This window comes from Mixophyes fleayi, chromosome 2, assembly GCF_038048845.1.
Source record: "Mixophyes fleayi isolate aMixFle1 chromosome 2, aMixFle1.hap1, whole genome shotgun sequence".
In the NCBI taxonomy this organism is placed as follows: domain Eukaryota; kingdom Metazoa; phylum Chordata; class Amphibia; order Anura; family Limnodynastidae; genus Mixophyes; species Mixophyes fleayi.
This window is the reverse complement of record NC_134403.1, coordinates 262,043,950-262,071,089: the sequence shown is the minus strand read 5'-3', so window position 1 is coordinate 262,071,089 and position 27,140 is coordinate 262,043,950. Positions and strand designations below refer to the sequence as shown.

Sequence of the window (27,140 nt, the reverse complement as noted above, 5' to 3'; positions counted from 1 at the left end):
TATGGGGGGTATTCAATTGTCAGCGATAACGCTGAAAAACGAGCGCTCAAAAAATATTACCGTTTATACGGTAATATTGCGCGCGAAAAGCGTTAATACGGTAGTTTACTCGCAGAATTTCAGCTCGCCGCTCAGGGGGCTGCGAGCTGAAATTCCGCGAGTAATTACCGTATTAACGGTAAGATTTTTTGAGCGCTCGTTTGTTAGCGTTAACGCTAACAATTGAATACCCCCCTATGTGTGAAATAGAGATAACCTTTGAAATAAACTAATTTGTCTTATTTCTTCCAACAGAACGCCTACATCAGCATTGCAGAATCAGCAGGAGGCACAGGAGTAGCCCAGGGAGGAGGAACAGAAGGAGGCCCATGAGGAGGACGAAGATATCAATTATTTCCAGTTCCCCAAACTCTGGAGTTTCCCAAGCTACGAAGAATCCCATGAGGAGGCAGGGAGCCAAGGCCAGGTCCCCGGAGAAGAATGTAAATATATTGATGTTATAAATTATTTTGTTTTGCAGCATAAAAGTGTAGTCTTCAGAAAGTCTTTCTTTCCCAAATGTGACTATCCCTAGTCCTAGGCAACGTTTTCCATTCCGCAGGTGTTTGACATCATGGGCCTAATAAGTGTTTGTTGCCAAGCAATCACCTCCCTCCCCCCTCAATATATCTGTATGTGTCTCCAAAAACTAGTACTCCTCTGGGTTGTTTCACATAATGTACCACTTCTGAACTCTGCTGAGCTTGGATAATGTGTGAACAAAGAACACCCATAGAGCTAAGATATGTTTTGAAAGTATATTAAGGGGGGTATTCAATTGTTGCTCCGGGCGCTGCTGGAACGAGTGAGTTAAAACTATTACCGTTTATACGGTGATATTGCGCATAATTACCGTTCATACGGTAATTTACTCGCTCAATTTCAGCTCGCTGCTCAGGGAGCTGCGAGCTGAAATTGAGCGAGTAATTACCGTATAAACGGTAATAGTTTTAACGCGCTCGTTCCGGCGGCGCCCGGAGGAACAATTGAATACCCCCCTAAGAGTGCGATTCTAAATCTTTTTTTTTCCAGCTGACGAAAACAAAAAACCTCGCCACAGTTGACATCCCCCTGCCCATGTATTCTTAAAAATATAAAAAAAAAATGATTATTATTTTTTTTTGGCATGTTTATATGTTATCAGAAATTTCGAATGTAAAAAGGTTATTTGTTTGAAAAGAAGTAGAAGAAAAATAGTGTAGTTAGCCAGATAGAGGGTAGTGTAGTTTTAGGGACAGTGACCATGATCACCTGAGGACAGAGAGGGTTACAGCTACCAGAGACCTAAAGCAAGGACCTATGACAACACTCTGCATTATCTGGAACATAGGGGTCATTGGGACCACCAAGTAATCACCAAGAATCTCTTCTATTAGTGAAATCCTACTATGCAAACTAGATTTTAGCCATATTGAGAGACAGCAACTGTCAGAGTAGTAGATGGAGCTGGTGTTAAATCGATGCCTAAAGGCCTTCCTCAGTGTCATAGGATCTATTTATTTTTCTTTCGATTAATTATACAAGTGTTAGTGATATTTTTATTGACATAAAGAGTAATCATTATTAGACATAATAAGGATAGGATAATTACCTTTGTAATTATCACATTTTTTATTTGTTTATAAGTTTTATCATGTTTATTAACCTATAAGGGAGAAATAACTGTGTAAGCATAGATTGTAATTCTGTTCAGTACTATATGAAATACTCAGGGCCTGATCAACCGCTAGGCTGATCAGGCTGTAGCCTGGGGCGCTGGGTCTCGGGGGAGCGCAGCGCTGCAAGTATTTATTTATTTTTCATTCATTTTTTTTTTTTTTCTGGGTGGGGGAGGGGGTTAATTGCGGGGGGATCGCCGCTGGGGGGGTGGTGGAGGTGGCGACGATCCAAGGCAATGGTGGTCAGTAGTCAGCAACAGGCAGCCAATCGCTAGGCTGCTTGTTGCTGTGCAGCTGACAGGAAGCATGAAATCTTCACTTCCTGTCTGCTGATCTGAGGAGCGAGGATCAACGCTGGCCAGCACAACTACAGGTAAGTGAAGGGGGGACTGCCATGCATATCTATAGGGAGGGAGAGGGAGGGACTGCCATGCATATCTATAGGGAGGGAGAGGGGGGACTGCCATGCATATCTATAGGGAGGGAGAGCGGGGGGGACTGCCATGCATATCTATAATGAGGGAGAGAGGGGGACTGCCATGCATATCTATAGGGAGGGAGAGGGAGGGGACTCCGATACAAATTTATAGGAAGGAAGGGGGGCTGCCATACAAATCTATAGGGAGGGAGAGGGGGGGGGGGCTGCCATACAAATCTATAGGGTGGTAGAGGGGGGCTGTCATACAATTTTATAGGTGGGAGAGAGGGGGGCCTTTCATACAAATCTATAGGGAGGGAGAGAGGTTGATATGTGTGAAGGAGGGCAGAGGAGGGGGGCTGATATATGTGACTGGGGGGGGGTTTGATGTGACGGGGGTTACTACAGAGTGGAGGTAAGGAAAATGGCTGCAGGGGGGATGGATGCAGGGTGGGAGGTAAGGAAAATGGCTGCAGGGGGTGTTAAAACAAATGGCTGCAGGGAAGGTTAAAGAAAATGGCTGCAGAGGGGGGTTAAGGAAAATGGCTACAGTGGGGGTTAAGGAAAATGGCTTCAGGGGGTATTTAAAAAATAGAGCAGCTTTGGGGGGCATAATCTCATGATTGGTGGCGGTTACATGGATGCTCTCTGTGGTCTCAGCAATCACTAGAATACTAAATATTAGTGAGATGGGGCTGGTAGTGGTTTGTATTGGATTGACCACAAATATTCAGATATTGCTTATATATGCCTTTACAATGGGGTTATTTTTTGCTGGCCATAATGGAGTGTTTTGTTTTAACTAAAGGGCCTAATCATTCAGGGTTTGTTAAAATTTTGCATTATGCTGGAGTATACACCTGAACATTCATACTCAAGAGTGTTCCTATACACCTATTTATTCGGGAGGGGGGGTGGGGGGGGGTGCTGCAGCCGTATTAGCCTAGGGTGGCCAAAACCCTTGATCAGGCCCTGGGAATACTGTTACTTTTATTGGTTACTCACAACATCCCTTCCTCCAATCACACAATCAAGTTCTCCTAACATTATTGGGGTCTTGTTCGGGTTGTGGGGTGGGGGCTCACCTGTCTGGGTTGAGGTCAGTAACACTTTATACAAAGATAATAGTCGACTAGTTCGGTGTAAAGCACACCGCCATCGGAGCAGTGGAAATACATTCTCTGGAATTTTCTTCACTATCTAGCAGTCTGATGATATGAATCTGGGTTTGCCAGATACTTGGATGCATACTGCCAACTGTAAAGTTTGCTGGAGGAGCACTAATGGTCTGGGCTGTTTTTCATGGTTTGGCCTGGGTCACTTTGCTTCATTGAAATGAATACTTAATAATACAGCATGCAATAATATTCTAGAGAATTGTGTGCTTCTAAATTTTTGAAATCTCTTTGGGGAAGGCACTGTTTTCGCATGGCAAGTTTGAAGAATTGAGCCCTGACGTCAACTTCATTGAACACCTTTGGGATGAACTGCAACACCAACTGCAGGCCAGGCCTTATCAACCAATATCAGTGGTCGACCTCACTAATAGTCTTGTGGCTGAATAGATTCCCCACAGCCATGGTCCAAAATCTAGTGCAGAGACTTTCCAGAAGAGTGTAGGCTGTTATAGCAGCAAAGGGGGAACCAACTCCATATTAATAACCATGGTTTTGGAATTAGATATTCAACAAGCACATATGGATGTCATGTTCAGTGTCCACATACTTAAGGCCATGAAATGTGTATATATTGTGGCACGAGCATCCTCCTGGACATGTACACACAAACAGCTTTTTGCTTTTTACTTTGCTCTTTATTTTCAGGATGTCAAGGTAATTGACAACATAAAGTTGCACGATCTTTCTCGTGACCATAATGCTAGATTAACAGAGACCAGCTCCCTAGGCACTGGCCACTATCTGACATCGGTCATCCTGTACATATGAAAAAGACAAATTTAAATACTTTAAACTCCTTCCACAGCCCTAGCTTTAATGGATAGGTGAAACTCCCTTGCAAGTAACTTCTGACTCAGATACAGAACTGGATTCTCTATTCCATCCTATTCCTGTGACAAGACTGCACCTAAGCCAGCACCGGAGGCATCAGTTTGGAGGAAGAAACTCCGGGTGAAGTCAGGTGCTTGTAGTACTGGAGAAGAACAGAGGGCTAAGCGACGATATAACCAAGCAGCCTCTGCAGAGTCAGACCAGGCTAACTGATCTGGACAACTTTTTTCTTAAGCATGTCTGTAAGTGGAACATCTCTAGTGGCAAAATGGCTTATGGTTCTTCTGTAGTAACCAACAAAGCCTAGGAAGGTTCGTAACTGTGATTTCTTTTCTGGCCTTCGCAAGTTTTTAAATGCTTCCACCTTGTATAGTTGGGGTTTCACTTGACCTTGTCTGACAAATGTACCCCAGATATTTGGCTTCTCTCATTGTTATGGCACATTTTTCTAGATTAACTGCCAAGCAAATACTCTTGTGTATCAAACCATTGGCCCATAGATTGTAAGCTTTCGAACAGGGCCCTCTTACATCTCTGTATTACCCAGTATTGTTTTATTACTGCATGCTCTCAATTGTAAAGCGCTACGGAATATGCTGGCGCTATATAAATAAATGATGATGAAGCCTGCGGATCTCAATGAAGCTAAGACAGCTTTGACTTTCAGTCTGGGGTATAAATCACTATGTCATCTAACTAAGCAGCTGCATAGGCTGTATGGGGTCTTAGCGATTTATCCATGACCCTTTGAAAGGTGTCTGATATGCCATGCAACCCAAAGGGTAGAACCTTATACTAGAAGAGAACATCAGGGGTGGAAAATGCAGCCTTTGGATTGGTTGAGGAAGTAAGGTTAACTTGCCAATACCCCCTTGAAAGAGGGAGAAGGGGGGCCAAGGCAGCAGGCTTGAAAGAGGGAGAAGGGGGGCCAAGGCAGCATGGCAGAGTGTGAAGGGGGACCAAAGCATTATGGCAAAGTGTGAAGGGGGGGCCAAGGCAGCATGGCATGAAAGAGGGAGAAGAGGGGCCAAGGCAGCAGACATGGAAGAGGGAGAAGGGGGGCCAAGGCAGCAGGCATGAAAGAGGGAGAAAGGGGACCAAGGCAGCATGGCATGAAAGAGTGAGAAGGGGAGCCAAGGCAGCAGGCTTGAAAGATGGAGTATAAATCACTATGTCATCTAAATAAGCAGCTGCATAGGCTGTATGGGGTCTTAGCGATTTATCCATGACCCTTTGAAAGGTGTCCGATATGCCATGCAACCCAAAGGGTAGAACCATATACTAGAAGAGAACATCAGGAGTGAAAAATGCAGCCTTTGGATTGGTTGAGGAAGTAAGGTTAACTTGCCAATACCCCCTTGAAAGAGGGAGAAGGGGGGCCAAGGCAGCATGCATGAAAGAGGGAGAAGGGGGGCCAAGGCAGCATGGCATGAAAGAGGGAGAAGGGGAGTCAAGGCAGCAGACATGAAAGAGGGAGAAAGGAGGCCAAGGCAGCAGGCATAAAAGAGGGAGAAGGGCCAAGGCAGTATGGCAGAGTGTGAAGGGGGACCAAAGCAGCATGGCATGAAAGAGGGAGAAGGGGGGCCAAGGCAGCAGGTTTGAAAGAGGGAGAAGGGGGGCCAAGGCAGCAGGTTTGAAAGAGGGAGAAGGGGGGCCAAGGCAGCAGGCATGAAAGAGGGAGAAGGAGGGCCAAGGCAGCAGGCATGAAAGAGGGAGAATGGGGGCCAAGGCAGCATGGCATTAAAGAGGGAGAAGGGGGGCCAAGGCAGCATGGCATTAAAGAGGGAGAAGGGGGGCCAAGGCAGCAGGCATGAAAGAGGGAGAAGGGGGGCCAAGGCAGCAGACAAGAAAGAGGGGAACGGGCCAAGGTAGCATGGCAGAGTGTGAAGGGGCCATAGCAGCATGGCAGAGTGTGATAAAGGGGGGCCAGGAGAAGGGGAAGCAAAAGCAACATGGAGGGCGCAGTGTGATCATATGGAGGCACAGCATGGTGATGAAGGGGCACAGTAATGTGTGTGTGATAGCACAGCGGGCTTGTGGCAATGTAAAGTGTGTGAGGTATGTGGTGGCTAACTAATGGGTGCTATTTTGTTTGTGGGGTGATATTGGGGCAATTTAATTTTATAGTGGGGACTAATAATTTAAGATGGGGTGGTTTTGGGGCTATTAATTGAATGTGGGGCTGAGTTTGAGGAGCATGAGGTCTATTTATTAAATGTGAATATGAATTATTTAATGGCAGTGACGGTTGCAGGAAATAGGTATATTTATTATATGTAAATGCTATTAATTTATTGCTGGGCTTGTTTGGAGGAGAGAGATAGGTTTATTTATTAAATGAGAATACTATTATTTTAATGTTGGGGCTGAAGGAAGGCCTAAGTATTAATCGTGGGTCCGATTGATTTAATGCTGGGGCTGGTTGGAATTTTCTAAATGTACCCATTTTTTTTCCCAAATAGGGCCCCCAACATTCCAGGATCCAGACAAGCCGCAACTAAAGAAACCAGCAGCCACAGGTGGTGACAAGAACAGCAGGGGCGCACGGAGGATTGTCGGGGGTCGGGGTTTCTCCCCGCCGACCCAAACAAAAACAAAAAAACCATAGAGAGAGCTGCTTTCGCCAGCGCTGTCCTAAACAGCAGCCACGGCGATGTCTAAGAAGCATCTGCGGCGGTGCTGTATACAATACAGCACCGCCGCGGACGCTTCTTTGACAGCGCCGTGGCTGCTGTTTAGGACAGTGGCCACTTAGTTAGCACAGGGGGGGTTTCTAGAGACTCAGAAACTCCCCCTGCATGCGCCACTGAACAGGTAGGACAGTCTGTCAAATGTTCTGATTCTAGTGGGACAATCCTGATTTTTGGTGACTGTTCTGCCCAATCTAAAGGGCAGGTCAAGACTGTGTACTCTTTATATACACACTGCATTCTTTATATACTATACTATGGTGCTAGCAATCATTTGTGGGCTGGCCACTCCCCCTCTAGTGTCTGGTTTCGCCTCTATGATGGCTGGCCACACCCCCTCTGGTGGGCCCCTAGCATTGCTATCCCCCGGTGGGCCCTTCATGCCCCAGTCCGACACTGACGACAACTCCCAGCGGAGTTACAATTTCGTGTTTAATTAAAGTAGTGCACTCAGGAATTGGAGAGGAGACATCCCTGTTCCAGCATATCATTTCCTCAGCCTGCTGTTTTTGCCTAACAGATAGAACTGGCTCTATGGGAACTTCAGACTTTTCAATGACAGTACTCACTACCTGAGGAGAGGGTTCCTCATCATACCAAGGTTTAAGGAGATTGACGTAGTATATTTGTTTCTCCCTTCTCCTTCCCATTTGACGCACCCTGTAATTGATAGGACCAACAGCCTCTAGGACTTCATACTGACCTTTCCAGTGGGCAGAAAGTTTGCTTTCCTGGGTTGGGACCAGGACCAGGGCTATGTCCCCAGGATTGAAGGATCTAACTACAGCAGTTTTATCATAACTTTTACATGTTGTACAATGGGCCATATCTCCATATCTCTCCCTACCTCGGATACATTTGGACTTCAAATTATACCAGGTTTGGCTCTCTGGGCCCTTGCTGCTCCCACCCTTCTCTCAACATATCGTAAATACCGCTTGGCTGTTTCAATAACTGAAAAGGACTAAACCCTGATTAGACTTTAGATACCTCACGGATAGCAAACAACAGATAGGGGATAAGAGTGTCCTAATCTTTTTTCTCTTGCGTCACTGCTTTCCTCATCATGTGCTTTAATGTGCGCTTAAAGCGATCCACCAAGCCGTCCTTTTGTTAATGGTAAATGCAGCTGTGAAGAGCTATCACACCTATCAGCTGACACATGTCCTTTATCAAGTTGGACATCAATGGGGTACTGTGAAGGGGAGCCGCGGGCTCCAGGCGTGCGCGGGCATGGCTCGCACGTGCACTTATGGGTTACGTGGGCGCGCACGCACGTACCGGGTGCAACTGCGCATGCGCGAGTCGGCACATACATGGTGGGGAGAATCGCCAGGAGTGATGATGTCATCACCCCTGGACACACAGGCTGCTGCTGGGGAGGCTGGGAGTTTCCAGGTCTGGACTATAAAAGTCCAGACCTGGGACTCCCCCTCTCTCTTGCTGCCTGCCTGCCCCTGGACAACAAGCACTACACTACACTACAGAAAATACACTAGGAACACTACACTAATAGGGACACACTACACTACAGAAGATATATATATATATATATATATATATATATATTTATATATATATATATATATACATATATATATATATATATCGCACTAAAGGAAAGACAGTATACTATTAGGATTACACTACACTACAGAAATGATACTTTCCACTACACTACAGAAAATAATTATATTACAGCAAAGGATCTATATCTATATTACACTACATTAGGAATACATTATACTACAGAAAACATATACTAAGCTACAGGAAAGGATTCTATACCACAGGAACGTTCCCTACATTGCAGATAAAGAATTGGATCCAGGATACAAGGACTTGATAAGTATTATTGATAATATATATCTATAAAGCTATATGTGTGTTGTAATGTCGATTTAACTATTTATATACATATAACCATGTAGCAATAATCTGATATCTGTGATGGTTAAAGCAATATTATAAATACTGATTATATATGTAAAGCAAGGATAGTGTACGGAAAAAGGTGATGAACCTAGGGTTAATGTTATATTGATATACTATGTTATGTTGAACAACGTTATGATATATGTGTGAACTGTGAATACAAGCTTTTCTGTGTTAACAGTAAAATACTTTGATTTAAATACATACATATGTTGTGAGTATTGGTTATTTATAATGAATATATACTGTGAAGTACTGCTGAGATACAGTGGTTATTGGATAAATAATTCTGTAACGCTTGTGTTATTTAGTGTGGTCAAAAGACTGAGTAAGGCAACACTGTGTAAGGAAAAGTGCATAAAAGTTTTATAACAAGTGTATTTGGGAACAGAATAAGAGGATAGCGTGCGCATGTGAGGCGATACCACAGGTCCTTTTACAGGTACCCTGGTCTGTGAGAATTTCCTTGGGAATTCTTAAACATGTAAAAGTCAACACTAGCTCTTTAGCAACAGAACTGTCCAGGGGTTCAAGTAGTTAGGCCCGGAAGTGGCCTGGCTTCCCATATTCAAAACACTCAGAATTTGACACCTTTTCAACCAGCCTTCTGTCAATAGCAGTTTTACCTTTGGGCCATGTGGCAACAATCGTCAAGTCTGACTTTTGACGTGGCATCAGTTTTGGCACGAATGCAGATGCTTTGGTCATTTGCTGTAAAGCAACAAACCTCTCAACCACTGTGGCAAGTTCTTCATAAGTCTGTTGGTCCGACTACTGCACCTATCTTTGCAGACTGTGGCTTAGGCCTCGGTTGCAGTGATCTATTGCCAAAATTTAAATTTTCTGTGAAGGCGAATTCAACTCTGGTTGCAGACACTTTTTAACAATCTTGGAAAGCTCAGACAATTGTGCTTTGACGACTTTTTCTAGATCATAGCGCCACTCATGAAAGTATTGGGCTTGGCCTGGCCCCAAATCCCTGGTGCGAGCCAATAGCCTTATCCAGATCCATATAAGATTGCTGAGCTTCACCAGTTAGATATGGCGTCAGGCAATCGGCCCAAAGTTCAGGAGGCCAATTTGCACTTTTTGCAACTCAAAGGACACCAGATACGCTTTTAAGTCATCAGCTGGCAACATTTTCTGCAGAGCCGGACCAGGTGGTACATTGCAGTGCAAATGAAAAAGACAAGTTTAAATACTTTAAACTACTCCCACAGCCGTAGCTTGATGGACAGGTGACACTCACACCTGCCTCTTTGCAGGTTTTCTGTTGGATTGTTCTCACTGCAGAGACACCCTGTCAGCTTGCTGTTAGCTGTTAGCTGTGGATCCCTCTAAGCCATTACAAAACATGTAAGTTTAAATCACACATTTGTCCTCCACATGTTTACCTTTAAACTAGGTGCACTGTTATGCGTTATAAATTGTGGTATGGAAAATACTACTGTATAACAGCTCATTCCTACCAAAGTACATATATGTACTGTGTATATTTACCATTGATTGTAGGGGTAATGGTGTTATTACACAGTTAAATAATTATTGTAATCCAAACATTTTTTATATATTGCATTTATGTATCATATATTGTTGATCACTTTTGTCCATATATTTTCACCAATCTGTATATGTAACACTATATTATTGTTGTTACATCTTCTTGACATCATTTCCAGTTCAGAAACAATATTTATCCTCTTCTGAAACATTTATAATTTTGCTACTTGCTTTAACCATCAACTGCGTTCTCAGCTCTTTTCAACCTGTTTTCACATCCACAACCCCACTCCCCATCCCTGACAAAAAAACTGGATCAGGAGCAGCACCCCAGACATCTATCTACAAGACATTATAGGAGGACACAAAGAATTCCACTGGAACAAACAGTTATTATTATTTCTAGTTTACTAAGTGGAGGATGCCATGTTGTAGCACACTCACAAGACCCTCACTAGAGCTAAGCACATTAGTATGTCTGTTACTGGATCTGACTATATGTCTGGAACTTGCAAATGTTGATAGAGGTATTTTACCTGGCATGAATTCAGTCTTTGTGAATTTTTGCAGTAACAACCTTTTGAAATGTGATTGAATTTTAGTACCTTGGCATTTCATTTATCAATGAATTTTTTCACTATGACTGGTATACTTTAGGATCTTTGCCCTCTTTTTTAAAAATAATAATAATAATAATAATAATAATGATAATAGGTAGAGAAAGTATCCATCTCCCAAGCTGCATTGTAATAATCTAGGAGCTGAGGTTGCTAGTGCCTTGCTGTATTTTTTTATATAAACATATTGGGAGTCCTTCAAGCCCTGGTCCTTAGCTATGGGTGCATTGCTTTATAGCATATATTTCATCCTCTAACTGAATAGGGGCATCTAGAAAATCTGTACTTTATTTGATATCTTTGGAAAAGTTAACATTGAGAGCAGTTGCCAAAGTGTGGATGTATACGGTGTTATGCCATACCGCCACTTCTACCATTGCCTTCATTTTGAACCTATCAAATTCCATTCATTTACATTCCCATTACATTTTTCATACCCCACTTCTAAATTTCCATATTGCCTTTTCAAAATTTCCACTTTGACCACAGGTTGAGAGAGATCCCACACTAGAACCTGGGCACACTCTACTTGTGGGACTGTATACTTGGACATAAATGTCCTAAAATCTATTGATGTTAGTAGTTCTCACTGAGAATCTATAATGGCAATGATGGATGTAATTCTATCTACCTGCCTACACAATAATGCAGGCAATCATCCTGCTTTCTACCCATGTTCAATGTTACCATGTGGCTTACCCCTAACCTTCCTGTCCGTGGAAACTTTTAACCACTTAATATTTAAGTTTGTCTCGCTGCATCCCATTGTTGTTTCTTCTCATTAGTGTTGTTTGTAGTTGCTTTTGCCATTGCCTTCAATAGCTTGTTACCTTTTTGTGTTTCTCTTTCCTGCCATTGGGAAACAGTGTGACAATAGGGTATAGTAGGTGGAACTGGAGCCAGGGCACTTTAATTCTGAACTTATTGAAAATAACTTCTCTCCCATTATGCCCCCCATCCAGAGCCATACTCAGTTTTAGTTAAGTGCCCTTTGGAATAGGACATTGTTTATTATCTTATTTTTTTTTTCTCTTTAATTAACAGACAGGCATGCCTTCCCAGAGAGTGAATTGCCTATTGGCTTCCTTCAGTCTAATTAACCCATTCACGTTGCCTCAAAAGCCTGAGGTATTGTGGGACAAGCCCCGACGTCCTGGGTCAAGGCTGAGTGTGAATTCCCGTGTCAGATGACCTGGGAATTAGACCCCGGTCTTTTGTAGGGTTATTCCTGAGTCTGAGCTGGGTAGCCTCCAGTCTGAACAGTGAGACCCGGGTTTTTGCCATGGAGACCTGGGCAGACCCAGGTTCAGTGTGAACCTGGTCGAACCCAGTAATTGGCCAAGGTGGGAGGTTCTGTCCCCCGGCAATATCCCGGGTTCATATACACAAGATATTGCAGGAGCGGCAATGTGAAAGTGTTATGAGTCCCTTTGCAGGGGTGTGTATCCTCACAACGTGATTTCAAGTTTTCAGTGATTGTGCCTATCATGATTATGGCCTAATCAGGATAATAAGGAGAATAATATATATGCATTCTGGGTGTTTGCCCTTTCAAGTGTCAGATAACCTTGGTGTTTTACAATGTGCAGAACATTGTTTGGCTTCCGGTATCTCTGATTGTGATGAAATGAGGTATTAATATCACCCTAAACAGCCTGTCCCTCGTTTCTCACAAAATGTGGATTATAGCATGTACTTTTTTTTATAGCCTTTGATTTTGTTCCCCAGCCCAGCAGAGTACAAATGCAGTGTCTAATTAAATGTGGATAAGGGGACATTGTAGCTCATTGTAACTATGTATATTGTGTATTGTATATTGATAATGTAGCAGTGAGGTTGTTATTCATTGCCCTTAAAATGAAGCCAGGGGGGTTATGGGTAGGGATCAGGTTGCAAGATACTGGTGAGGGGGAAAACATTAGTGTCCATTGTTCTCAGAAGACTAGTCCAGACATGCCACCTAGCAGGGGAGTTTCTGTGGAAGTACAGTTCATCTCCACTCCCTTCTCCAACCCCCTAGTCCAACACTGACTAATGTTTAACAAGGAGAGGCCCAGGGGTTTGCCCAGAGAGGGGAAAGCTTTGTGGAAATTAGACCCTAGATATAAGGAGCCATTCCAGGGGGGAGAAAATATTCATTCTGAGATTTGATTCATGGAAGGTGCAGTGTAGCTGAATTCCAGTTTTCGTTCTCTACCAAGGGACTACAGCTACAGCTAAGAGAAGAACTCCATGGGTCTTTAAGTCAGGACATCCAGGTGACTGTAGCTCCTTACGCTAGTGGGGTAAGGGACAGATGATGTGGTAAACCTGCCTGGCATTTATTTACTGTGTGTACATTATAATCAAGTGAATGTTTTTATTACAATAAATGTATTGCTTTACTTTATAACTGCATTTGCCTGAGTGACTATACGTATCCTAGAAGGTACTAGGTAGACTTTCCTGGCATAGGAAGGCACCCGTGGGTGGCCAGCCAGAGTGAAGTGGGTAGAATTGGGCCAGAAAACCTGGTATCTTCACACTGATTAAATAGGATGGGATTGCAGTTTGAGATAGGTTAGGGTGTAACTGAGGCAGCAGTTGGAAATAGGCCCTCTGTGAGCCTTCATATGCGGCCCCCAGATGGCTGCTCCCAATCTTATTCTCTGCTTTCCTCTGCGGTCCTCAAAGAAGGTGATGTTGCTGGTCACTGAACTGAAGACTTCCAAAGTGTGTCATCTCTTGATGGCAGAACTGGGTGTTTGATAGATGGTGTGAAATATAATTGTGAGGATTTTAGCCAATAGTGGTCCTTTTGTTGTGATTAACCCTTTAGCACCCACATGTAATGAATGCCCAGGTAAATCTTCTCATGACAGTGTGTTGTATACATTTCAACATTTCTATGTTAAGCCAGAAGGGGTATATCCGGTATCTTCTATTAATAGCTATTTATAGGGTGGCTGTGATCAGATATACCTTGAGGCAGGTATGTGGTATTCCTTACATAGTTATTCAAAACTTTGGAGACTAGGGCTGGGTGGATTTATAAAAAGGTCTGATGAGATGCAGAATATAAGGAGTAATGTCCTATCCACATTGTTTCTAACTCTCCAGACATCTGCAATTTGTAAGTCTGCCATAAATGATTTAAGTGAGCTTGTGGCTTATTGGTTCCTAAACATAGTACACGACAGTCTGTCTAGCAGTGGTCAATGATTGTATTAAAGTTTTTAATTCAAATGAGCGGTACATCAGAAGCCCTTGTTGCACAAGACATTCATGTTTTAAGAATCTAGGCATGAAACAGGCATGGGGGGAGGGCTAAAAGGACACACATGGGGTTCTGTGAATGAGGCAATAAAGAAACACAGCACCCATTTAGGGACAAATGGGTCTGGAACAATTTATATGGTAAGGTTCTTTCATGAATACAGAGACACTTCCCGCACAATTAGAGTAAAGAGAAAGATTTTTAGGAACAATGCAGGGCCTCTTTATCCTAATATGTTATCTTCTCATTATTTCTGGTGCATATCTTTTGAGAAATTGAAATGCCATGATACAATTTTACCTTATTAGCCATTGTCTAGAGCTTATAACATTTTTGACACAAACCCAATCCTCCCCAGAGTAAAAGGTTAGGAATGAGAGGGGAGGGAAATATCAAACAATGAACATAAATATATCCCTGTATAGGTAAAAGCCACAACTAAAGCAATGCTATATCACCCAACTATGTACCCCACCTTACACTCCCCCCCCAACTAGGTGAGATTAAATCCCTTAACTACTTACTAAAAGGTGCAAGATTATGTAATTGTCTACTTGTAGGTAGTCTCTGGGGTTTAGCAGGTCTCTGTCACCAGCCTCTAAACTACTGCCTTCCAGAAGATTTTGTGACTGCCTCTTGCGGTGTATTAAAGAAGAACACTAGTAGTATTCTGAGTCTTGAAGGGTAGATCATATCATATATAATATCCTTGTTCTGAATCTGCCACAAATGTGCTTTTTATATTTAGCAAAATTGGTGAATAATCTGGGTAAAATTAAATTATGTCATTATGATTGAGGTTGCTTGCCTTCCATGCGGCTCTGAGGATTGCATCTCCAAAATTAAGTATCCAGACCAATGGTCTAGCTACAGCACACAGAGGGTTGGGTGAATGGGCACCCTATGTGGCCTTTCAATTACCAGCTGGGATGAAAGTATTGAGGTGCTCAGAATTTTGGGAAGACAGGCTTTCAGGAAACTCTCTAGAGCGCTGCTCTCCATTTTCTCTGGCAATCCATTTATTATTTTGTTGGAGTGTGTTTTCAAAATCTGTTTTTCTAAAGTCAGGATTTCTAACTGTTCTTACCTCCTCAATTTTGGAGGTGAAGGTATCGGTGAGTAGTTGTCTGGCACTTGATAATTGCACTCAAGACTTCTGCCATTGTTGTTTTGGACACTTGGAGCCTGATTGATTAGCGGACGTATCTGCCGATTTTGTGCGTATTGTGTACAAAACCATACTGCTCATGCCTTGAACTGGGAGCTACATACGAAAAAATAGTGAGATACGAACGCAAAAGCAAGCAAAGTACTTGCAAAAATGAGCGCAAGGACCACTTACGAAAGCTTGTCTTTAGGAGGAAAAAGGGTCGTGCGATGGGCGGACACCACTGGGACGTTCTCAAAGTAAGTGTTTACCTCAGGATACATCTGATTAATACTCTGATGAATGTAGCAAGTTTAGTAATACCACACATAACACTTGCAGCAGCTCGGGGTCATGTCTAATTCCACGGCAATATTGGCAACCCTGGACAAACACAGCTGCCGTCCTCGTCATCTGATTATTACAAAATAAACTCAAGTCATCTCAACACTAAGCAAGTCAACGGAACTGAGCTATTTGTATACAGACATTTCATAGAGTACTCTATAGTCCGTAGTCCATGCTGCCCGCAGCAGATAGTTTCCACGATCATACACAAATGTCTGCTATGTCACCTTTTACATTGCGTAGGCGACTTCCGACCGAATTTATCTTGGTACGTTTCTGGAGATCCATTGCTTGATGAATTTGGCTGTACATTGCTTGCACTCATGTGCGTATATTACATTACGCAATTTGTGTTCAGAATAAGTCCGCTAATGAATCAGGCCCTTGGTCTGCAGGCTCTGAGGCTGTTACTTGAGTCAAGGCTTCTGTTGGGGTAATGGTCACATCTGTACTTTGTTGGGTGTGGAGTTTTTGCTAGCTTGTGTGTTGTATGTGGCTCCCACAGATTTGGTATGTACTTTACCACCATCTGAGATAAAATGGGTCAGTAAGGAGAGGGCTAACTTGGCCATCCAGAAATTACTTATTGGAGCTCCTTTACAGCACCTCTGCTCTTTTAGACTTATCATCATCACACGATATGCTAGATAGTTCAATGTTTCATATGATTGTGCACACAGCACCAGAAAACATGGACTAAGGAGACTTAGGGGTATATTTACTAAACTGCGGGTTTGAAAAAGTGGAGATGTTGCCTATGGCAATCAATCAGATTCTAGTTACTATTTATTCAGTACATTCTACAAAATGACAGCTTGAATCTGATTGGTTGCTATAGATAACATCTCCACTTTTTCAAACCCGCAGTTTAGTAAACATACCCCTTAGGGTAGATACATATGGCTGGTAAAATAGAGATAACAGAGCTCTGTAGGAAATGGGGTGTCAGTACACACTGAAAATTTTCCAGATGAGGAACATCCTCAATGATCTCTATTTGCAGAACATGCAAGAGCAAAGTAAGTCATTGTCATTAGTAATGGGATTTTCCTGAAAGCTCTTATTCTTAATAAATGACTGAGATGTACCTCAGAGTGAATGTCAAAAGTGGCAGACTGAACTGCCCATACAAAAGCATTTATGATGCATATGTAGAGAAGCTGAAAATTGGCAGAAAGGACTATAGAGAACCTGGGAACGTTATAATAATACGTTAAGTACACATTGTTGTAATGTTGTAAACAAATGTATATTTATATCTCTACATGCTTTCATTAAACTAAACACTGCATTAAACTAAACAGTACAAGTTTATATTGATATTACAGCAATAACCCTTTGTGTAAGAAGTGCACAAAAATACATTCCACCTGCCTGAAAGAAACTGCAAATGTATCATCACGCATAGCCATTTATGATTGAAACAAACAAAAAGAAAGAGACGCTTTTTTCTATATTATATTATTGACCACCAACCAGCTTCTAATTAAAAACACATATTTTATTATTCTTATTCTAATATAAAATCACCAAAATTAATCATAAAAAATATAGCAAAATAAAAATATATTATAATTCCACCTTGTTAAAAAAATAATGTTTTCCTGTTTAGGAGTCAAAATCCATATATTCAACACTGGGGTCCACTTCCCAGTTAAATATCTCTTACATTACACAAAGAATGTGTCTTTTGAGACAAAATACTGATTGTATGGGAATGCAACGATCCTTTGCTCCAGAACTCTGCGACAAATTCCTCAATGTCTTTAGCAAAGTGGCCGATGAATCTCTTCCTACTCATCGCCCTTGGGACTGTCCCATTGACCTAGTACCAGGCAAGAGCATACTATGTCCGATGATGTTTCTGAGAATATCAAACAAGGTTTTATTCGCAAATCATCTTCTCCTGCTGGCGCAGGGTTTTTCTTTGTTAAGAAGAGCTGAGTGCCATCACCATCAAAAACCGGTATCCTCTTCCCCTCATCCCTGAGCTATTCGACCGGATTCGTGGAGCTCAAATCTTCACAAAATTGGACCTCAGAGGCGCCTATAACCTAATCAGGATTAAGCAAGGGGACGAATGGAAGACAGCGTTCTACACCAGAGACGGTCATTAAGTGTACCTCGTTATGCCCTTTGGGCTATGAAATGCCCCAGCCGTATTCCAAGAATTCGTCAACGAGGTCGTCCAAGATTTATTATATCATTCAGTGGTGGTTTATTTAGATGACATCCTAATATTTTCCCAGGGCCTATCTTCCCACCATGCCCTCGTCAAAGAAGTACTCCTCCGGTGCTTGTCCTCTGGGAGAATCAATTATATTGTAAAATGGAGAAGTGCCTCTTTCATCAAACCCAGGTGCCCTTTCTAGGATATATTGTGTCCGGATCTGGTCTCCAAATGGATCCAGACAAAGTGAAAGCCATCCTGGACTGGCCCCAGCCAGTAGGCCTTAAAGCTACTCAAAGCTTCATTGGCTTCACGAATTACTACCGGCAATTTATTCAGGGATTCTCTACCCTCATTACTCCCATTACCTCGCTTACCCGTAATGGAGGTCAAGTCAAGTTCTGGCCATAGAAGCAATTCTGGCCTTCAAGGCTATTAAAAAAGCTTTTTCTTCAGCAGCTATCTTGAGTCAACCTGATCTTCATAAACCCTTCTTTTTGGAGGTTGACGGCTCTTCTTTAGGCGTAGGGGCTGTCCTGTCCCAAAACGATTCCTCCGGTACTCTCAGACCCTGCGTTTTTTTTAAAAAAAATGTTCTCCTGCTTCCTCTCCCCATTGCTGAACATCCCTGGTCTAGCATGAGTATGGATTTTATTACTGACCTTCCTAGCAGCCTTGGTCACACTTGCATATGGGTAGTTGTTGCCCGATTCTCCAAATTCACTCACTTTGTTCCCCTCAAGGGACTACCTTCAGCTTCAGAAATGACATCTTTGTTTATCCATCACATCTTTTGTCTACATGGCTGCCCTCGGGAGATTATCTCCGACCATAGGGTACAGTTCGTTTCCAGCTTTTGGAGTGCCTTCTGCAAACTTCTGGGAATCAATCTAAAGTTCAATCTAACTTTAATCTAATGGTCAAACTGAGCAGGTCAACCAGGATTTAGAGTCCTATATCCAATGCTTTTGTTCTGAACAGCAATTTTTTTTGGAGTAAGTTACTTCCTTGGGCAGAATTTTCTCACAAAAACCACCTGAATGAATCCACAGGCGTGTCTCCCTTTTTCACCTTATTTGGAAGACATCTGATTTTACTTACCGCCTCAGATTTGCCTGACTCCACGGTACCGGCAGCCCAAGACGTGGTGCACAATTTCTCTTTAATCTGGGCACAGGTGCAAAGCAAACTACAATACTCTCTGGACCGCTACAAACACTTTGCAGATTGCCATCGGAGAAACATCCCTGTACTCCATATTGGGGATAAGGAATGGCTCTCCACTCAGAATCTGAGACTCAAGGTGCCATCCATGAAGTTTGCACCTTTTTACATTGGACTTTACCCTGTTATTTAAGTTCTTAATGCGGTTACTTACAAACTCAGACTTCCTCCTTCCCTCCGAGTGCATAACTCATTTCATATTTCCCTTATAAAACCTCTTGTTATCAATGAATTCTCCAAGAGATTATCTCCTCACCCTCCTGTCAAGACCACATCTAGGGATGAGTTCGAAGTGGAGCGCATTCTAAAGATGCGAACTCTCCGAGGCAAACCTCAGTTTTTGGTCCATTGGAAGGGCTACGATACTGAAGAAAGATCCTGGGTCAACAAAAAGGATTTCAATGCTGCCCGTCTTTTGGCCCAGTTCTTCAAAGAAAAAAAGATTACCAGAAAGGAGGGAGGTACTGTCATGCGCCGTCCCCCGCACTGTGCATGTGTGCCGGGGACAGACTCCTGCCCTTCTGCCGACTCGCGTCCTGTTGCTAGGCAATGGGATGCACTTCCGGTATCGCTGCGTGCGATACCGGAAGTGGCCTCCGGGTCCCGTTGCTAGGCAACGGGATGCTTTATCCTCGCTCTGCTGCTTTATCAGCTGCATTTAATTCCATATTGTCACCACCCTATCAGGCACCACTTCCCTCTATTTTAGGAACCTCACAGCTTCAGACCTTTGCCAGAGTATCGGTGTTCCCGTCTCCAGCGTTCCTATTGCCTGTTCCTGTTACTATTTCCATTGTTGACCTTTTGGCTCGTTCCTGACTATTCTTTGACTTTGTGATTCGGTACCTCGTGTCCAGCAAGTTCCTGACCTCAGCTTCACTGACTATTCTCTTCATTATACCCTTGTGTACTTCGTCTCGACTATTTGCATTCGCCACCTGCTCTCCTGTGTACACTCCACTGCACTGGTGACTAGTTGGGAGAACCACAAACTGCACACCTCACGCAGCCAAGCCCATTCCTCCATGCGGGGGTCCCTAGTGAATACCGGGGATGTGTTAGACTCCGCGCCTCTCAATCTAGTTGCATCAATACCGGTCAGTGGCCTCTTAAATACTATTGTCGTGACATAGTTAAGACCCTGAGTTAGGGATGCTGCATTATGTGTGCTTTTAATTGTTAATTTGTTAGTAATGTCAGTGTTGCCGCCTTACTTGTGATGGCTCGCTCTGTTCTAGCAGGGACCCTACTTCCTATAGCAAGTGTGGCTCACATGATCTCTTCTGTCCTGGATGGTTGTTATGCAGCCGGGCAATTACCTATTACCCTGCATTGGGGTTTGCTTCCAGGGAGCATTCTGATTGTTTTCATTACTTTAAATAGCAGGCAGGGCTTAGCCTCCCTGCCGGTTATAGTGTTTGTTGCTGCATTCGTGAGCCTGCTGCGTTGCTGTATTGTCTGCTAATTACCTGTTGCCTGACCTTGCCGGTCCCTGGATATTCTCTGTTTGCTGCCCGTCTTGACCCTTGATTTTGTTTTTGGACCTCCCTTGCTCACTGCCCAGCTTGACTTTTTGCCTTGTCTCTGGTTATCTTCTTTGGATAAGGCGGCTCGCTATAGGTGAAGACCTCATGTTCTAAGAATTTATCCCGTGTTGAGTGGGAGCTGTTACAGTCAAGTACAGTCAGTACTCTTGTAGAGCCTGTAGAAAAGAAGGACAGCAAGATATATAACGTTTGTGGACCCTGTAATAAGCCTCTAATGAATGAAGCTGAAGGTGTCTTTTGCACAACATGCAGTTCTCAGCCCAAGAGTAAAACTCAGCCCCTGAGGAGTATGAGGAATTTATAGTATGAGAGAAGCTTTTGTGTCTAAAGAAGATTTATGTGCCATACAGGTTTTAAAGAGAACAAGGTCTTAGCCAAGCATAGATTTGGAAGACTTATTTGCATTCAGAATGTAATTCCCAGTTGATTTGGATCATTCCTCAAATGGTAAATCCAGGGGGATTAAACTAAAATGTTTAATCTGAAAAATGTGGAAATTCTGCTTAAGAACACAGAGCTCACAGAGTTTTATAATTCCTTTTTAAAGACAATAATTAAAAAGGTAGAGTTTCCCTGTACATCAGGTTGTGCAGCAGATAATATATAAAGAATGGGCAAAATTGGCCAAGCTTTACTCTTAATCAAGTTAGAACGTATGTATCCATTCAGTGATGATTAGGCTTAGAAGTGGAGCATGGTGCCAAAAGTAGACCCACCTGTGGCTAGTATGTCATCCAGAACTACTATCCCAATTGAAGATAGGTGTCAGCACTTCAGAGCCATGGCAAGTTTTATTCTGGCGTGACATTATGCCTACTACATCTAGACAGTCCTTTTGTTTTTTTAGGCCCAATGAGGAAAGGAAAATTCAGAAAACTCCACCATAAGAGGAAGAATCAGTATGGAGAGATATGGGCCCACTCCATCACAGAGTTTTGGGCATTGTAAGACCTGGGTACATTAGTAACCCAAAGGGAACTTCTTTGTCTGGTCCAGGGAGTAAATGTGTCAAGGTCCGATTTTTTTCAGTGTTTTAAAATCGCGATCACCCACGATTTTAGTCCACAAGGCGCCAGATGTATTAAACTGTGATTGTTACTCTGATCTTAAAAATCACTGGTTATCTCTGGCGATTTGCTGCAATGAACTTGCTATGAACAGGTTCGCGGAACTGCTATGGGCGCATAATTTGCGCCTAGTTATGCAAACCTGTTCATGGCATACTGGGAGGAAATGTATATCTGGGACAATAAACCCTTTCTTGATAAAATCCACTTCTGGCGACGTTATATAGATGATGTCATCTGTATATGGAAGGGTGATAGGAAGGAACTCATAGAGTTCATCACCTATATTAACCAGAATTTAATCAATATCAACTTCACATATGCCAGTACAGAAATAGTGGAATTCTTGGATTTGGAGATTTATGTAAGTGATGGTCAACTTAAAACTAGAACATTCCTAAAGCCTGTGGATTGTAATTCATATATCCCTAGATCCAGTAATCATCATAAGCCCCTATTTTGATACAGAGATTTCTTGAAAGAGATTATGATAAGGATTTAGTAGAGAAAGCTTGTATACAAGTCAGGAATACCAGAAGAGAGCATTTTCTGGAAAGTTCAAATAAAAAAGGAATAGACAATACACTTAAAACTAAGGAAGATAGTAAGAGCTATTTATCACCAAATACAGTAATGATTTTAGAAAGGTTGAAGGAATTTTTTTAAAGCATTGGCATATTCTCCTTGAAGATGCAAAGTTGAAAAATATTTTACCCTCTAGACCACACTTTGTTTACAAAAAGCGGATAATTTGAGGAGACGATTAGTTAATACTACAATACCCCCACAAGAAATGGTAAAGAAAAATACTTGGTTAAAAGAAAACAATGGTTTCTATTATTGTAATAGATGTTTCGCCTGTAAGACCAGTGAATGTCAGGCTACTAGATCCATTAAACATTTCAAATCCAATATAACGGATGCCACCTATGACATTAAAGGTAAAATTACTTGCGATACCAAAGGGGTTATCTATATTTTGGAGTGCCCCTGTGGTAAACAGTATATAGGTAAAACAATCAGAAAATTAGGACTTAGAGTAGTGGAACACCAAAGGAACATCAAATATCGACTAGAGACTCATAGTGTTCCAGCACATTTTCTTGAATTCCATGATCATGATCCATCCAAGTTGAAATTTGTGGGGATATGGAAAGTGAACAAACCCTGGCAGGGCGGTGATTTTATAAAGAAAATATCACAAGAAGAGACAAAATGGATTTTTCATTTAAAGACTCTTTCGCCCAATGGCCTTAATGTTGATTTCGATCTCCACACCTTTCTTTGATTAATATCCTATATTTCCTTTTGTGAGTTTTTATCATTATGTGTAGGCCTCCTGCTGACTTGTTTATTTTTATTTTTATTTGCATGTATATTTATTTTTATTTACTTTTATCTTCCATGTATTTATATGTTGTCTTTTCTTAAAAGTATTTATTTATTTATGTGGCTACATGAAAGGCTTGTTTTGCAAACATTAATATATTTTATTGTTCGGTAGGCTACTGTTTTATGACTTCTGTGTCTGAAGGACATTGAACCACCATGGACCTTTCCCTCTAGTCATTATATCTATTAAAGTGAGGGCGGTCCTTTAATGGAACCTTATTGGTTATACCTTTTATAAAGAATGGTATCACTTTCCTCTGATTCATCAATACTCCAGTCATTCACTATCCCTGAGTAAGCCCTGTCGGGTGAAACGCATAGTAGAATCTGTTCATTTATACACTATTTCATTCTATCCATCATCAGCTATATGCTGAATTCTGCCGTTATAGTTTGCCAGTGTACTACTAATATTAGTTCACAGCTCCCGCGGCCGAAACACCAATACTGTTACGTCAGAACGAGAGCAAGTGATAGGCGAACACAAGCTGAACAGCTGGTACGTCGGCAATCCCTTTTGATCATTTGCACATTGTTGAAGAGGACAGAGCAATTTCCAACACAAGTGCCCCCCAATCCAACGAGGGGAGGTAAGAAATTGAATAGTCAGCACCTCTTCTGAAACATAAGTCCACCCTGCATTATTCTCTGTGGTTTACCTGGACATCATCCACTGCCCGCGGCTGTGAGGATCTACCCGCATTTAAAAGTACTTACAAACTCTGAGCATTCATTAGACTCTGTATAGGCTTTAGGCCACTAACGAGTTGCCTGGACTTTGTTTGGTACACATATCTGTGTCTACTGTGATAGACTGTGTTCTTTTTGTGGCATACAATGAGTGCCTCAGTTATACGAGACTTTGCTGACAAGCTGACGCATTTCTCGGCTCTTATCAAGATGTTTCATCAGAGGTATGACTGAATTACAAAGAAGAGTACTTTTAAATAATCTATTGCGGTCATGTGGTCAAGATACACTATTAATCCAACCACTAGTCACATGATGTTCGACCATCAATCACATAAGGTTCCCATTCATGCTTACTAGAAGCGTGATTAAGTTGCGGCTAGAAGAATCCATCATCACGGTTAACAAGGTAAATAACGCTGAAAATTATTCTACTGCCCAAATACACATATATAGAAAGCTATACCTTGAGATACCACAGATTATAAATTGTCCATATAAAAATGTGTATGGGTACTTATAAACAATTGAATGATAAGTAACACTATTAATAAGTATATATGTATATATATATAAGAGAGGAAAGGCTCAAGTTTCTCAACAAACAATAATTATTGAAAAAGAGAAAAAACATAAACATAATAATTAGATTGTGAATAAATTCATGAATTATTCTGTCTAAATAATCTCAATATACATTGTATTAGAGCAATAAAACACTAAATATACAAGAATATAGCGACTATATACCTGCTCTAACAAGATCAATCTATAAAAAAATACAAACACATGGATGTTGGTTTTATCCCATGGTTAGAGGTGTTGCAAGGCAGGTCATGCTGAAACCCATAATGGCTGTTTTCTTTATCTGTTTAAAATATTATAGAAAAACAGATCAACCTTAGGCCATTTTGAAATACAATATTACTTGACTGTGTGTACTTTGTACGCACCTGTACTTTCCAGCTGTAAAATCCACAATTTCTGATGCCTTAACGCAGCTCCCCCAATAACCTAAAAGGACTAACAGTGTTAACTATAGATACTTACATGCTTATAAAGGCAACTCCTTCATGTATTGATCCTCCTACATGAAATGATCCTTGCCGCATCTCCTTTGTGCTCCAGCTGACAGCTGGGTCATAAGGTCTGTGGGAATAATTACACACATTTAGCTCTTTACTAAAATGGTGTCTATTTCTCACTTATCGTCAAAATGAAACATAATGTAAGGTGTCTCCATTAGAACACATAGACAAATCAGTGCCTTAAAATCAATCAGATATATGATTAACGCAGACTATGGTTGATTACTGAATATTTTTCAGGTGAAGCAGACATGTCCCAGCTAAGGCCTGTTAGCACATCAATGAAAGCCTTTAGTTTGGTCTTTTTACAGCTACGCTCTAACAGTCAACCATCAACAATATTTTTATAAGTGCTATGGGTAGAAAACTCACATCTGAAAATCTCAGCAGGGGCAGAGGCAGCCCTTACAGCCTGATTAGAAAACAATTGCAGATCTCAAAGGTAAACATTTTTTTTCAATCAAAACTGTCTGGTGCATGCATTTGTTTATGTTGTGGAAAATAAAACATGCCTTTATTTTCATCACCAAACAACAATTGTATTTCTAGGATGTTAGAAAATTTAAAAAGTGTGATATAAACCATATTAGAAAAAGATTTTACCTTGCAAATCAGTCTGGAACCTGAAGTGGCCTGCCTCCCCAGTTTCAGGAGGGCTGGGGATCTGTTGGTTAAACATGTAACATGGGGAAGTGCCAAAACACATAAGAATCATCTAGATTATATATTTAAAAGCTACACAACACCCACCCCCCAAAAAAATAAAATGGGTTAAATATTATAATACAAAAAACACACACGTTAAAATGCACATTACATATGAAAATAAAGATGCACTGTTACTGTGGCACAAAATATCTTACAAATACAAAATTTTAAAGTGTCTATAAAAGAGTAAGAGAAAAGATAATCAATACAAATAAAAGTCCACTAATCAAATCCCCAACAGTTAACTCCACTATAGACTCCTAACCAACTTCAAGTGTGCATGAAGCAGTCTTTGATAGTGGATTGTAATGAGACAAGAATATGCAGGTGTATAGCCCACTGTGGTATCAGGTGACGAGATCTGATGCTCGGTCTATGTAACGCTGGTTACGGAAATCTGTTGTTTTGTTTTATAATGATTAAAATATGTTTGTGTTTAATTCTGATTTCAAATTATTCTGAGGTGCATTTGCATAGATTTTTTTATTTAAATTTTTATAAAAACAACCATGATCCTTCATGTCTGCACTAAGAAGGTGTGTTCAATTGTTCATTTAATTATGCTTATAACACTTTTGATTGCCAATACTGCCTGTGCTGTGTTGTATGTATGTTTCAATCTGAACTATGTCTTAGTGGTTAAACAATCCAGCTGCCAACAGTAGAGTCATGAGTTCGAATACAGAGTCATGCCCGTCTCTGTGTGGACTTTGTATATCCCTATGTTTCTGTGGGATTACTCCAATGTGTTACTTATAGTATATGTTTTGGTGTTTGCTCTGTCTGTAGAGTATTGTACCGTACATATATATTTATGATTGTGAATTATTCGCCATTGAATTCACATCCACATATTTTTACAGTTCAAAATTACAGATGACACATTTTTCATGTCGGAGAGCAAGAGAATGTGTGTGTAATTCTTTATTGTTTATCCTTGAACCTTCATGTTGGCAGTAGTGCCTGTGTTGTGTTGTATCTTTTTTAGGAGCACTATTAGCTTGGTTTATGGTTTATGTACTCACGTTTATTTTTTACCTAATAGGACTTTCAAACATGGTGCTTGTCATTCAAGTCTATATAATGTATGTAATGTTCAATCTGCATGTTGCCTTAGTGGTTAGACAATCTACTTTTCATCAGTAGGGTCATGAGTTTGATTCCTGACCCATTTTGTGGAAAATTCCTATTTTGCCTGTAGAAATTTGTGTTGAGCTCCAACAGATAAGCAGCTGTCCAAATAAAGTGAATTCAAACAAATAGAAAATATCCACAGGTAAAAGCAAAAAACACCAAAGTCCCCCAACAAAAGGCAGAAGGCAAAAAATGACAAACAAATTAAAGTCCAACTATAATTATTATTACTATTATTATATTATACATCAATTAATTTACATTGCAAATTATTAAAACTGATCATCTGCCATGGATTTAGGGCTAAAATATTTCATTGTATAATTATTGACATTAATAAAAATTAAATAATAAAAAAGTTTGTTATAAGAGAAGTGAATGCAGATGTATGTTGTGCATATTTTTTTTGATTATGGGTTTTTAAACCAAACATTGTTTTTACAGCAGTATAGTGTGGTGGCTTATTTGGCACTGATGGTGTGTGCAATTGTTATTTTTTCAGA

The 27,140-nt window shown here is 41.3% G+C and overlaps 1 long non-coding RNA gene across 1 annotated transcript; it reads left to right on the top strand.

Annotated features, from left to right (window-relative positions):
• The first annotated feature begins 298 nt into the window (after positions 1-298).
• On the top strand, positions 299-25,558 carry LOC142140369 (uncharacterized). The gene is made up of 3 exons (XR_012688434.1): positions 299-482; positions 23,130-24,116; positions 25,036-25,558. It is a non-coding gene; the product is annotated as an uncharacterized LOC142140369 (long non-coding RNA).
• Positions 25,559-27,140: the final 1,582 nt, after the last annotated feature.